The following is a 14,322-nucleotide window of genomic DNA, read 5'->3' on the forward strand; positions in this document are numbered from 1 at the left end:
AAAGAACTGACTACAATTATTCTATTAGAAAATTCATGAAGTCCACAAGATTCAACTAAAATCCCCACTTCCCATCACACTACAATGCCCTCTGACCACATATGCAGGCAGAAGCTCCTCGGCATGTATGTGGGGAAATCTCACAACCTGTCTGGACTAGTGTACTACTAAAGCTTTTGAAACAGAGAAAGGAAGATGCATACAGACCCAGATAATAAGGTTAACTCTCTAGGACTTGAAGTTCCCCTCTTCTTTTAAGCCAAAACCTTGAGCAGCAGAGTTCTCATTGTGTTTGGTCTTTTCAAAGTTGTCCCTAACACATTGTTAGTCTCTATTCCAGCACTTTGCACTGAGCTAGGCATTTGCTAGGAATGCAAAACATGTTAGTCAAAAGACCAGTCAATCCTAAAGAAAATCAACCCTGAACATTCATTGGAAAGACTGATGCTGAAGCTCCAATACTTTGGCCACCTGATGCAAAGAGCTGACTCATCGGAAAACACCGATGCTGGGAAAGACTGAGGGCAGGAGGAGAAGGGGGTGACAGAGGATGAGATGGTTGGATGGCATCACCAACTCAACAGATATGAGTTTGAGCAAACTCCGGGAGATAGTAGAGAACAGGGAGGCCCGGCGTGCTACAGTCCATGGGGTCGCAAAGAGTTGGACATGACTGAGTGACTGAACAACAAAAGTCAATAGAAGACTCTCCAGTCCAAGTAGATCAGACCTCTGTCCCCATGGTTTGTGCTGCTCTTCCCTGAAGGATCCAGGAAGTGTATGGTCTACACTGAATGGATGCCAAGACAACAAACTAAGTCAGGGAAAGCTGCCAGAGGTGGGAAGTAGCAGGCAGGACCTCACAGAGGGCATGAGACTGAAATGGGCCTGCCAGAGGGCTAGGTAGGACCTGGGAGGCCAGGTAGAAGGTAAATGATTCTTGGTTGGATGCAGAGTCAGAGCAAAAGTAAGGAGCAAGACTAAGCAGAGTATGTACGAAAAAGATCACCAGGCTATGAGTGAATGGGATTCAAGAGAAATAGAAATATGTATCTCCCTGGATGATGCTAGAAAATATTGGGTCCCTGTCCTCACTTATGATTAGAGAATTCAGAGTTACCATTTAGAAGGGCAAATATGGATCTCCTCCTCCAGTATGTGGCCACAACCTGTGCCCCTTTCCCAGCTGAAAAGAAAGAAGTGGGGGCAGAAGTTTAGTCCAATGAATTTTTTGGACCTTTGTATGTAGACACTTTAAAGTGGGCTCATTGAGCCCAAAGAGCAATCCTATTTATCAGTTCAGTTCAGTTCAGTCGCTCAGTAGGGTCTGAATCTTTGCAACCCCATGGACTGCAGCACACCAGGCTTCCCTGTCCATCACCAACTCCTGGAGCCTACTCAAACTCGTGTCCATTGAGTCGGTAATGCCAGCCAACCATCTCATCCTGTCATTCCCTTCTCCTCACACCTTCAATCTTTACCAGAATCAGGGTTTTCTCAAAAGAGTCAGTTCTTCGCATCAGGTGGCCAAAGTATTGGAGTTTCAGCTTCAGCATCAGTCCTTCCAATGAATACTCAGGATTGATCTCCTTTAGGATGGACAGGTTGGATCTCCTTGCAGTCCAAGGCACTCTCAAGAGTCTTCTCCAACACCACAGTTCAAAAGCATCAATTCTTCCACGCTCAGGTTTCTTTATAGTCCAACTCTCACATCCATACATGAATATTGGAAAAACCATTGCTTTGACTAGACAGACCTTTGTTGGCAAAGTCATGCCTCTGCTTTTTAATATGCTGTCTAGGTTGGTCATAGCTTTTCTTCCAAGGAGCGAGCATCTTTTAATTTCATGGCTGCAGTCACCATATGCAGTGATTTTGGAGTCCAAAAGAATTAAGCCTGTCACTGTTTCCATTGTTTCCCCATCTATTTCCCATGAAGTAATGGGACCAGATGCCATGACCTTAGTGTTCTGAATGTTGAGTTTTAAGCCAACTTTTTCACTTTCCTTTGTCATTTTCATCAAGAGGTTCTTTAGTTCTTCTTCACTTTCTGCCATAAGGGTGGTGTCATCTGTGTATCTAAGATTATTCATATTTCTCCTGGCAATCTTGATTCCAGCTTGTGCTTCATCCAATCCAGCATTTCTCATGATGTATCTGCATACAAGTTAAATAAGCAGGGTGACAAAACAGCCTTGACATACTCCTTTCCCGATTTGGAACCAGTCGGGTGTTCCATGTCCAGTTCTAACTGCTGCTTCTTGGCCTGAATACAGATTTCTCAGGAGGCAGGTCAGGTGGTCTGGTATGCCCATCTCTTTAAGAATTTTCTACAGTTTGTTGTGATAACCCTATTTACACATTTATTTATTCATTCAACATAACTATAGGCAATGTTAAATTGTTCTAGGCTGTGGTGATACAACATTGCATAAAACACTTGAAGTCCTTGTCCTTGTGGAGCTTATATTTACAAGGGGGAGAACAATAAATAAAACTTCGTAGTGTTAAGATGTGCGAGGTCAGCATGTTTCTCCTTTCCTTGGGGAGAGGAGACTGAGGCATGGAGCATTTATACAAAATTCCCAGGGACACCCACTATCCACAGCACACCCAGACATAGATGTCTTTCAATCCTGTACTTTAAAACACATGGCTTCTCATCACTAGAAAATGTCTAGCCTTCTCCCTTGAAATACTTTCATCCATTCAGCCAAAGGAACTAGCCAACATCCATCTAACACCTGTGAGAAACATGTCAGACCCATGCCTGACCCTAGGATGGTTTTGAGTCTAGAGATCTTACTTCTTCCTGGAGTCCTGAACACGACTTCATTTTCCCACTTTAGATCAGATCACATCAATGCTTTTAACCCATCTCAGCTCAACTCCAGGTATTAATTTACAAAATTGCTGCTTCTGGGCTGCTGTGGTGTCATGGTGACATAATGACCTGATTTCCTGGTTCTTCTGGTTCAGTCACTTATTTGACCCTTTGAGTGATCTACGCCTGACCTACTTCTTAAAGGAGCATGTTCATAGTCCAAAACAGAAATAAACACTTTAGAGTTGGAATCTAGACAATTAGGGGTCAAGGGTTCCCCTTTGCAGGCTCTGTCCTGGGAGTGAGCTTTCCAGTCAAGCATCTTTAATAAAGAGTTTGATTTGAGATCAGGACAGAATTTCCTGTGAAAGTGAAAAGGCTCCAATCCCATAAAAGAACAAGTGGCATATAGTATTTCTCAAAATGATTTCAGATTATTTATGTATTATTTACATATGCATCTCTCTCTCTCTCTCAACAGATACAAATGTCACTGAAAGAAAACACTTTAGGGTCATTTAGAAGCTAGGTCCAGTGGGAGTGTGTGTGAACCTGTGTGGGCAAGGGGAGCAGGAGGTTTGCAGTTCCCCTCAGCTGTGACTTTCCTCCACTCGTGGAAATGTGGCATGTACATTAAAGTGGTCCTCTTCCACAAAAGAGATCAAACCAGTCAATCCTAGAGGAAATCAGTCCTGAATATTCATTGGAAGGACTGATGCTGAAGCTGAAGCCACCTGATGCAAAGAGCTGACTCACTGAAAAAGACCCTGATGCTGGGAAGGATGGAAGGCAGGAGGAGAAAGGGGCAACAGAGGATAAGATAGTTGGATGGCATCACTGACTCAATGGACATGAGTTTGAGCAAGCTCCAGGAGGTGGCGAGGACAGGGAAGCCTGGTGTGCTATAGCCCATGGGGTTGCAAAGAGCCAGACATGACTGACAGACTGAACAACAAGAAGAGATTAGGTAAGCACATAGGACAGTAGAAAAGAAGACACCCAAGCTGAAGCTCTAAATAGTGACCACTCCTATATGTAGAAGTCAGCCGTAGCAAAAAAAAAAAAAAGAGAGAGAGAGACTGAGGAAGAGCTATGCCTGAAAGGGGAGGATATATAGGAGAATATGGATCCCAGAAGCCAAGAGAAGACAGAGTTTCAAGAAGCAGAAAAGGTCAGCTGTCAAAGGATGCTGAGACACCAAGAAAAGTGAGGAAAGAGACATGCCGGTTGGTGGTGGTAACATGTACATCACGGAGTTTGTTGTCACAGGATGTGGGAGCAGGACACCCAACTGGGAGAGTTCAAGGGAAAAAGGCAGATGAGGAAGAAGAGTTCTCTTAGGAATTACACTGCATGGGGCTGGAGAATCCCACGGACATGGGAACCTGGCATGCTATGGTCCATAGGGTCACAAAGAGTCAGACCCAACTGAAGAGACTTAGCATGCTCGCAGGCATGGGGCATTTTACAGGACAACCAACCATGGCATAGAAAAACAATATATGTTCTAGATTGAACTTATTTAAGACTGAGCACAAGCTGGAAATCAAGATTGCCGGGAGAAATATCAATAACCTCAGATATGCAGATGACACCACCCTTATGGCAGAAAGTGAAGAGGAACTAAACAGCCTCTTGATGAAAGTGAAAAAGAGTGAAAAAGTTGGCTTAAAGCTCAAAATTCAGAAAACTAAGATCATGGCATCTGGTCCCATCACTTCATGGGAAATAGATGGGGAAACAGTGGAAACAGTCTCAGACTTTATTTTTTGGGCTCCAAAATCACTGCAGATGGTGACTGCAGCCATGAAATTAAAAGATGCTTACTCCTTGGAAGGAAAGTTATGACCAACCTAGATAGCATATTAAAAAGCAGAGACATTACTTTGCCAACAAAATTCTGTCTAGTCAAGGCTATGGTTTTTCCAGTATTCATGTATGGATGTGAGAGTTGAACGGTGAAGAAAGCTGAGTGCCGCAGAATTGATGCTTTTGAACTGTGGTGTTGGAGAAGACCCTTGAGAGTCCCTTGGACTGCAAGGAGATCCAACCAGTCCATCCTAAAGGAGGTCAGTCCTGGATGTTCATTGGAAGGATTGCTGTTGAAGCTGAAACTCCAATACTTTGGCCACCTGTTGTGAAGAGCTGACTCATTGGAAAAGATTCTGATGCTGGGAAGGATTGGGGGCAGGAGGAGAAGGGGATGACAGAGGATGAGATGGCTGGATAGCATCACTGACTCGATGGACATGAGTTTGGGTAAACTCTGGGAGTTGGTGATGGACAGGGAGGCCTGGTGTGCTGCAGTTCATGGGGTTGCAAAGAGTCGGACACGACTGAGCGACTGAACTGAAGACTGAATTCTATTCAAAAGACAAAAATCAAATGCAATGCAGGAACCTTGTTTGGATTGTTTTTCAACTAAACCAACATAAGATATTTGGGGAATAATTGAGGAAATATGAATCTAAACTGGATATTAGTTGACAGTGAGGAATTTTTGTTCATTGTGTTAGGTATGATAATGTAATCACAGTTATGTAAGAAAATGCACTTAGATGCACTAAAATATTTATAAGTGAAATGTCATAAGGTCTGATATTTGCTTTAAAGTGTTAAAGCAAAAAATAATGAAGAAAATATGACCAAAAGTTAAAAATTTTTAAATATGTATGGAGGATACACACAGGTTCATTTTGTAGTTCTATGTTTATATATATATTTGAAAGTTTTCATAATACAAGTTATGAAACAGTTGTACTGTGAAAGAAAAAAAATAGGACAGTAGCTATCGGAGAATGTAGGTCAAGGAAGTTTGGAATTTTTTTAAATGACTTTTTTTTTTACAGAGAAATTTTTGGTTCACAATAAAATTGAGAAGAAAGTACAGAGATTTCCCAAATACACCTATCCCCTCACATGCATCGCCTCCCCCATCTTCAACACTCCCCCCACCCACTACTGCCGGAGTAATGCATTTGTTACCAGTGATAAACATACAATGACACATCATAATTGCCCAAAGTCCATAGTTTACCATAGTGTTCACTTTTAATGTTGTACCTTCTGTAGGTGTGGACAAGTATATGACATGTCTATCACTATATCATACAGAGTTTGCCATAAAAGCCCTATGTGCTCTGCCTATTTGTCCTTCATCCCCCACCACCCCTGCCCAACTGTGGAAACCCCTGATCTTTTTACTACCTCCATAGTTTTGCTTTTCCAAAATATCATATAGTTGGAATAGTATTGTATGTAGCCTTTTCAGGTTGGCTTCTTCCACTTAGTAACAAGATACCTCCACGTCTATTCATGGTTTGATACGCTCACTTCTTTCTAATGTTAAACCCATTTCATTGAATGGATATACCAGTTTTTATTTATCCATTCACCTACTGAAGGGCATCTTGATTGCTTCCACTTTTTGCCAATTATGAATAAAGCTACTATAAATATCCATGTGTAGGTTTTTTGTTTGGACATACATTTTCAACCCCTTTAGGTAAATACAAGTAGCACGATTTGCTGGATCCTATGGTAGATTTTTAGTTTTCTAAGAAACCCCACACTACCTTCTACAGTGGCTGTACTAGTTTGCATTTCCACCGGCAATGAAGGAGAGAGAGTTCATGCTAATCCCTACCTTGTCAGCATTTGCTGGTGTCAGTGTTTGGATTTTGGCCATTCTAATAGGTATGTAATGATATATCATTGTTGTTTCTTTTCTTCCTTTGCTTTGTCTTGTCTGATTGCATTAGCAAGGGCTTCCAATATGATTTAGGGGACAAGCTTGCTTTGTACCAGATCTTAATGGGAAATCTTTAAGATTCTCACCATTAAGTATAGTGTTAGCTGTAGATTTTTTTGTAGATACTCTTTATCAGTTGGAAGAAGTTCATCCCTATTCCTAATTTACTGAAAGCCTTTTTTAATATTTTAATTTTATTCAAGTATAGTTGATCTGAAAGTCTTTACCATGAATAGGTGTTGGATTTTATTTAAATGCTTTCTCTGCATCTATTGATATGATCATGTGATTCTTTGTCATTAGTCTGTTGATATGATTAGATATATTAACTGATTTTTCAAAAGTTGAAAGTCTTGTATCCCTGGGATAAATTCTACTTGGTTGTGGTGTATAATTCTTTTTACACATTGTTGGATAGCATTTGCTAATATTTTGCTGAAGATCTTTGCATCTATGTTCTTGAGAGATATTAGACTGTAGTTTACTTTCTTTCAATGTCATTTTCCAGTTTTAATATTAGGTTCATGCTGGCCTCTTAGAATGAGTTAGGAAGTGTTCCCTGTGTTCCCTGTCCTACTAACTTCTGAAAGAGAATTAGTATAATTTCTTCTTTTAATATTTAGTAGAAGTCACAAGGAAATCCATCTGGGGCTTTGAAAGAAGTTTTATTTTTTTAATTGTTCATTAAAGAAGAAACACTAGACTATTTCCATGATGACAATGATCTGAGAGGGAGAAAGAGGAATTGATGATATAGGAAAGACAGGGAACTATTATGGTTCCAAGTGCCTAAGGAGACTAGAGGGGATTCAATCAGGCTGACATGCCAAATTGGCCTATGAATCTTAAGAATAGAAAAGAGACAGTGTAAGTACAGAGGCAAGTGAAGCAGTGGATTTGGTAGTGGAAAAGATGATTCCCTCATGTTGATTCTGCTTTCTCAGTGATCCATGACGTGAAGTCATCAGCTAAGGAACAGTCCATGATGGCAGTGGAGGGTGAGAGGAGAAAAGAGTATGTACGAAATAGATAATTTGGAAACAAGAAAGTGCAGTTAGATTGCCAAGTGGTGTTATGGATTCATTAGAGATGCTGAGTCATGAACTGCAACTGAATAGAGTCAGCACACTTGGTGGTTTCCACCAGCAGTCTACCTTGTTCACGTGAAGTCATAAAGTTGATGTTTGGTTCTAACCAGCTTGGAGATTTGCTACATATGCATCAGTTCAGTTCAGTCGCTCAGTCGTGTCCGACTCTTTGCAACCCTATGAATTGCAGCACGCCAGGCCTCTCGGTCCATCACCAACTCCCGGAGTCTACCCAAACCCATGTCCATCGAGTGTGTGATGCCATCCAACCATCTCATCCTCTGTCGTCCCCTTCTCCTCCTGCCCCCAATCCTACCCAGCATTAGGGTCTTCTCCAATGAGTCAACTCTTTGCATGAGGTGGCCAAAGTATTGGAGTTTCAGCTTCAACAGCAGTCCTTCCAATGAACACCCAGGACTGATCTTTTTTAGGATGGAATGATTGGATCTCCTTGCAATACAAGGGACTCTCAAGAGTCTTTTCCAATACCACAGTTCAAAAGCATCAATTCTGCGGCGCTCAGCTTTCTTCACCGTCCAACTCTCACATCCATACATGACCACTGGAAAAACCATAGCCTTGACTAGACGGACTTTTGTTGGCAAAGTAATGTCTCTGCTTTTAAATATGCTATCTAGGTTGGTCATAACCTTCCTTCCAAGGAGTAAGCGTCTTTTAATTTCATGGCAGCAATCACCATCAGCAGTGATTTTGGAGCCGAAGAAAAATAGTCTGGCACAGTTTCCACTGTTTCCCCATCCATTTCCCATGAAGTGATGGGACCAGATGCCATGATCTTAGTTTTCTGAATGTTGAGCTTTAAGCCAACTTTTTCACTCTCCTCTTTCACTTTCATCAAGAGGTTCTTTAGTTCTTCTTCACTTTCTGCCATAAGGGTGGTGTCATCTGCATCAGTTCAGTTCAGTCGCTCAGTCGTGTCCGACTCTTTGCGATCCCATGAATTGCAGCACGCCAGGCCTCTCTGTCCATCACCAACTCCCGGAGTCTACCCAAACCCATGTTCATCGAGTCGGTGATGCCATCCAACCATCTCATCCTCTGTCGTCCCCTTCTCCTCCCGCCCCCAATCCTACCCAGAATTAGGGTCTTTTCCAATGAGTCAACCCTTCGCATGAGGTGGCCAAAGTACTGGAGTTTCAGCTTCAACATCAGACCTTCCAATAAACACCCAGGATTGATCTCTTTTAGGATGGATTGATTGGATCTCCTTGCAGTCCAAGGGACTCTCAAGAGTCTTCTCCAACACCACAGTTCAAAAGCATCAATTCTTCGGCGCTCAGCTTTCTTCACCATCCAACTCTCACATCCATACATGAATACTGGAAAAACCATAGCCTTGACTAGACGGACTTTTGTTGGCAAAGTAATGTCTCTGCTTTTAAATATGCTATCTAGGTTCGCCGTAACCTTCCTGCCAAGGAGTAAGCGTCTTTTAATTTCATGGCTGCAGTCACCATCTGCAGTGATTCTGGAGCCCAAAAAAATAAAGTCTGACACTGTTTCCACTGTTTCCCCATCTATTTCCCATGAAGTGATGGGACCAGATGCCATGATCTTAGTTTTCTGAACGTTGAGCTTTAAGCCAACTTTTTCAATCTCCTCCTTCACCTTCATCAAGAGGCTCTTTAGTTGTTCTTCACTCTCTGCCATAAGGGTGGTGTCATCTGAATATCTGACGTTATTGATATTTCTCCCAGCAATCTTGATTCCAGCTTGTGTTTCTTCCAGCCCAGCGTTTCTCATGATGTACTCTGCATATAAGTTAAATAAGCAGAGTGACAATATACAGCCTTGATGGACTCTTTTTCCTATTTGGAACCAGTCTGTTGTTCCATGTCCAGTTCTAACTGTTGCTTCCTGACCTGCATACAGGTTTCTCAAGAGACAGGTCAGATGGTCTGGTATTCCCATCTCTTTCAGAATTTTCCACAGTTTATTGTGATCCACACAGTCAAAAGGCTTTGGCATAGTTAATAAAGCAGAAATAGATGTTTTTCTGGAACTCTCTTGCTTTTTCGATGATCCAGCGGATATTGGTAATTTGATCTCTGGTTCCTCTGCCTTTTCTAAAACCAGCTTGAACATCTGGAAGTTCATGGTTCACGTATTGCTGAAGCCTGGCTTGGAGAATTTTGAGCATTACTTTACTAGCATGTGAGATGAGTGTAATTGTGTGGTAGTTTGAGCATTCTTTGGCATTGCCTTTCTTTGGGATTGGAACGAAAACTGACCTTTTCCAGTCCTGTGGCCACTGCTGAGTTTTCCAAATTTGCTGGCATATCGAGTGTAGCACTTTCACAGCATCATCTTTGAGGATTTGAAATAGCTCAACTGGAATTCCATCACCTCCACTAGCTTTGTTCGTAGTGATGCTTTCTAAGGCCCACTTGACTTCACATTCCAGGATGTCAGGCTCTAGGTGAGTGATCACACCATTGTGATTACCTGGGTCATGAAAATCTTTTTTGTACAGTTCTTCTGTGTATTCTTGCCACCTCTTCTTAATATCTTCTGCTTCTGTTAGGTCCATACCATTTCTGTCCTTTATTGAGCCCATCTTTGCATGAAATGTTCCTTTGGTATCTCTAATTCTCTTGAAGAGATCTCTAGTCTTTCCCAATCTGTTGTTTTCCTCTATTTCTTTGCAGTGATTGCTGAGGAAGGCTTTATTATCTCTCCTTGCTATTCTTTGGAACTCTGCATTCAGATGGGAATATCTTTCCTTTTCTCTTTTGCTTTTCGCTTCTCTTCTCTTCCCAGCTATCTGTAAGGCCTCCTCAGACAGCCATTTCGCTTCTTTGCATTTCTTTTCCATGGGGATTGTCTTGATCCCTGTCTCCTGTACAATGTCACGAGCCTCCGTCCATAGTTCATCAGGTACTCTGTCTATCAGATCTAGTCCCTTAAATCTATTTCTCACTTCTACTCTATAACCATAAGCGATTTGATCTTGGTCATACCTGAATGGACTAGTGGCCTTCCCTACTTTCTTCAATTTAAGTCTGAATTTGGCAATAAGCAGTTCATGATCTGAGCCACAGTCTGCTCCCGGTCTTGTTTTTGCTGACTGTATAGAGCTTCTCCATCTTTGGCTGCAAAGAATATAATCAGTCTGATTTTGGTGTTGACCATCTGGTGATGTCCACGTGTAGAGTCTTCTCTTGTGTTGTTGGAAGAGGGTGTTTGCTATGACCAGTGCGTTCTCTTGGCAAAACTCTATTAGCCTTTGTCCTGCTTCATTCTGTACTCCAAGGCCAAATTTGCCTGTTACCCCAGGTGTTTCTTGACTTCCTACTTTTGCATTCCAGTCCCCTATAATGAAATGGACATCTTTTTTGGGTGTTAGTTCTAGAAGGTCTTGTAGGTCTTCATAGAACCGTTCAACTTCAGCTTCTTCGGCGTTACTGGTCGGGGCATAGACTTGGATTAATGTGATATTGAACGGTTTGCCTTGGAAACGAATAGAGATCATTCTGTCGTTTTTGAGATTGCATCCAAGTACTGCCTTTCGGACTCTTTTGTTGATCATGATGGCTACTCCATTTATTCTAAGAGATTCTCACCCACAGTAGTAGGTATAATGGTCATCTGAGTTAAATTCACCTATTCCAGTCCATCTTAGTTCGCTGATTCCTAGAATATCGACGTTCACTCTTGCTATCTCCTGTTTGACCACTTCCAATTTGCCTTGATTCATGGACCTAACATTCCAGGTTCCTATGCAATATTGCTCTTTACAGCATCAGACTTTGTGTCTGTCACCAGTCATATCCACAGCTGGGTATCATTTTTGCTTTGGCTCATCCCATCATTCTTTCTGGAGTTATTTCTCCACTGATCTCCATTAGCATATTGGGCACCTACTGACCTGGGGAGTTCATCTTTCAATGTCCTATCTTTTTGCCTTTTCATACTGTTCATGGGGTTCTCAAGGCAAGACATATATATTAAGGATAATAAAATGAAGGGATTAAGGTGTTTGGAAAGAAATAACTATAAAGATGGACAATGCAATTTATACTATTTAAGGAGTAAACTATGGACATACAAGAGTGAGGTTATGGAGAGTGAGAAGTATTAGCTACCTGCATGAATTGGAGAACTTGAGATGGCCTCCACATTTACTGAGCAAATGACACATGCCTGGCATTGTTTGAAGCATTTTATATGAATTAACATATTGAATTATTTCAATAACCATGAGAGGTAGATATTATTATTGTTTACCTCTTGAAAGTGAAAGTGAAAGTTGCTCAGTCATGTCCAACTCTTTGCGACCTCATGGATAAACAGTCCATGGAATTCTCCAGGCCAGAATACTGGAGTGGGTAGCCTATCCCTTCTCAAGCGGATCTTCCCAACCCAGGAATCAAATTGGGGTCCCGAGCATTGCAGGTGGATTCTTTACCAACTAAGCTATCAGGGAGCAAACTGAAGGAAAGGGAGGTTAAGAACCTGTATACACATCCACTGCTGTTCAATGGTGGAATGTGAAGCCTAACAGACCAGGTCTCAAGCCCACTTGTACTACTAATAATACATCCTCGTTCACAATTTTTGGAGTCAAAGTTCTGAAGCAGGCAAGCTGGAAGGCTAGGAGGTGATGGTCAGAGAACAACATGCTTGAAATAGGGAATCAAAGAGTTTAGACATGAGAAAATGAGGACAAATAGAAAAAAAGATCACTAGAGATGGGAAGGTTAAGAAACTAAAGAACACAGGTGTTAGGTGAACAAGCATCAGAGATACTGGGGCCTTCAGGAAAGGTGACAAGAATTAAGGAAACAGATTTCTCTACTGCGGGACTTCTGAAAGAGAGCCTTCTTGCCAACTTATTTTACAACAGGGCAAAAAAGAGAAGCACAGGTTAGCTTTCTCATATTTATTCACCCTGATATCCTTCCTCTCAAAACACATAATAATATATTCATAGGAATCTGGTCCAAGAGACAATGTAGAGAAACAAGCTCCAGGGCAAAGCTCAGATCACATCTCCGTACACCTAACCTTTATCCCCCTGAAAATGGACCAAGAAACAGTTATGAAAATATTCATACCCCACTGAGGGGCAAGCATGTGCCTTTGAAGAATTATTCATTACAAGACTGAATTTTTTCATCTTCCTTCATCTGAGCAGCTTCTCTGTCCACATTCAGCTTTAGTCCAAATGGTCAAATGAACTGTAATTCTGATTGCCAGAAAAATCTCATCTGCAAGCCGTTCTTCTAAAGCAATCCTGGCCAGGTTTCTGGGCTTCAGAGTTTGAGATGAGGCAAATAATCTGCAAAGTCAACATCTGACCTTCTCCCTTACTGAAGCCAACCTGAATCCGTGCTTTCTGAGATTCACTCAGCACCAGTCATTTACAATTACAGAACTCTGCACTGTCTTATACTTGAAGACCTGACCACAGTTCAGATAATAAACAAAAACAACCTGCTTTTTCCTCCATTTCCGCTGTTAATGGAAACCTTTCAAACTGAACTTTTATTGGCTATTTGTTACTCTCATTTGTCATTGTCTGTTCCCAAGATGACGCATCTGTCACTAAATCTACATCTCCCTAAGCCTTGGTGGGAATTGAATTGACATTCAAGTGCAAACAGTCCAGCCACTGACCACAGGACAATTTCAGTCACCACGATCCCACAATCCCACGTCCAGATTCATTTCAGTGATTTGGAAACAATAGGTGAGTGGTAAAGTTGAAGTCAGTGAACAAAGAGGATAATATTGACACTATCAGGAATCGATAATTCCTTCAAGCTGCTCCCAGTCTGCTCCCCTTCCTTGTTACATATTATATCACCAACTAGAATGCATTTTGCCTCCACAGTTTCTGGTGGTATCAAATTAGCTTTGAATGGCCATTTTTCATACTACTGTGCAATATTACAATCACAGTATAACTCTATGTTATGGCTACATTTTTATTGGAATTTCTAAAACATAATTATCTCTCTTTTATGTTTTCACCAAAGAGGAGCCATAGAAAACTTCTAATAAAATGTATTGAACTGCATTTCATAGCACTGGGTCAACAGAAATGCCTATCAATAATTTCTAGCAAATAAATCCAATGCTGCTGGTTTCTTTACAATGTTTTTTTCTAACAGCAAACCACTATGAATCAGTCTATCTATCTTCCTATCTATCATTATTTTAACAGTCATTGACAGTGTGTTGAGAAAACTACACTGAACACAGAATTCAGCGCAATGATCTCAATGAATTCTGCTGTCAATATAGGATGGACTTAGAAGTGTCAAAAAGCCTTGTGGAAAGAAAGTCCTCTAATATTCCTCCACAGGAGACATTCTAAATCATATTTTGAAATCAACATTGAAAATGTTAAGTCACTCTGTCCTAACTCTTAGCAACCCCATGGACTGTAGCCCACCAGGCTTCTCTGTCCATGGAATTCTCCAGGCAAAAATATGGGAGTGGGTAGCCAATCCCTTCTACAGGGGATCTTCCCGACCCAGGGATCAAACCCAAGTCTCCTGCATTGAAGGCAGATTCTTTACCATCTGAGCCATCAATCAACACTATTGACATGCAATTTACAAACAATAAAAAGCCTATATTTGAAATATTCGATTTAGTGTGCTTTGAAAAATATATAAATCTAAGTAATC

General features: G+C 41.3%; 1 protein-coding gene across 6 annotated transcripts in view; it reads right to left on the reverse strand.

Annotated features, from left to right (window-relative positions):
- The window catches only part of LOC145525995 (uncharacterized), a 548,630-nt gene that overhangs the window by 83,783 nt on the left and 450,525 nt on the right, over positions 1–14,322 (reverse strand). Inside the window, exons 1-2 of one of the 6 annotated variants that reach the window (XR_014068647.1) lie at positions 2,003–2,157; positions 1,121–1,186 (exon numbers count right to left, since the gene is read on the reverse strand). The exons of 4 other annotated variants lie outside the window; for them this stretch is intronic. The gene's annotated coding sequence lies outside the window, so the exon portion shown is untranslated. Of the gene's footprint in view, positions 1–1,120; positions 1,187–2,002; positions 2,158–14,322 lie in introns of those variants that run through there. One more of the 6 variants, XR_014068609.1, reaches the window with a different exon arrangement.

The sequence above is a fragment of the Giraffa tippelskirchi genome, chromosome 2 (assembly GCF_054371585.1).
Source record: "Giraffa tippelskirchi isolate mGirTip1 chromosome 2, T2T-mGirTip1v1.2.pri, whole genome shotgun sequence".
Lineage (NCBI taxonomy): Eukaryota > Metazoa > Chordata > Mammalia > Artiodactyla > Giraffidae > Giraffa > Giraffa tippelskirchi.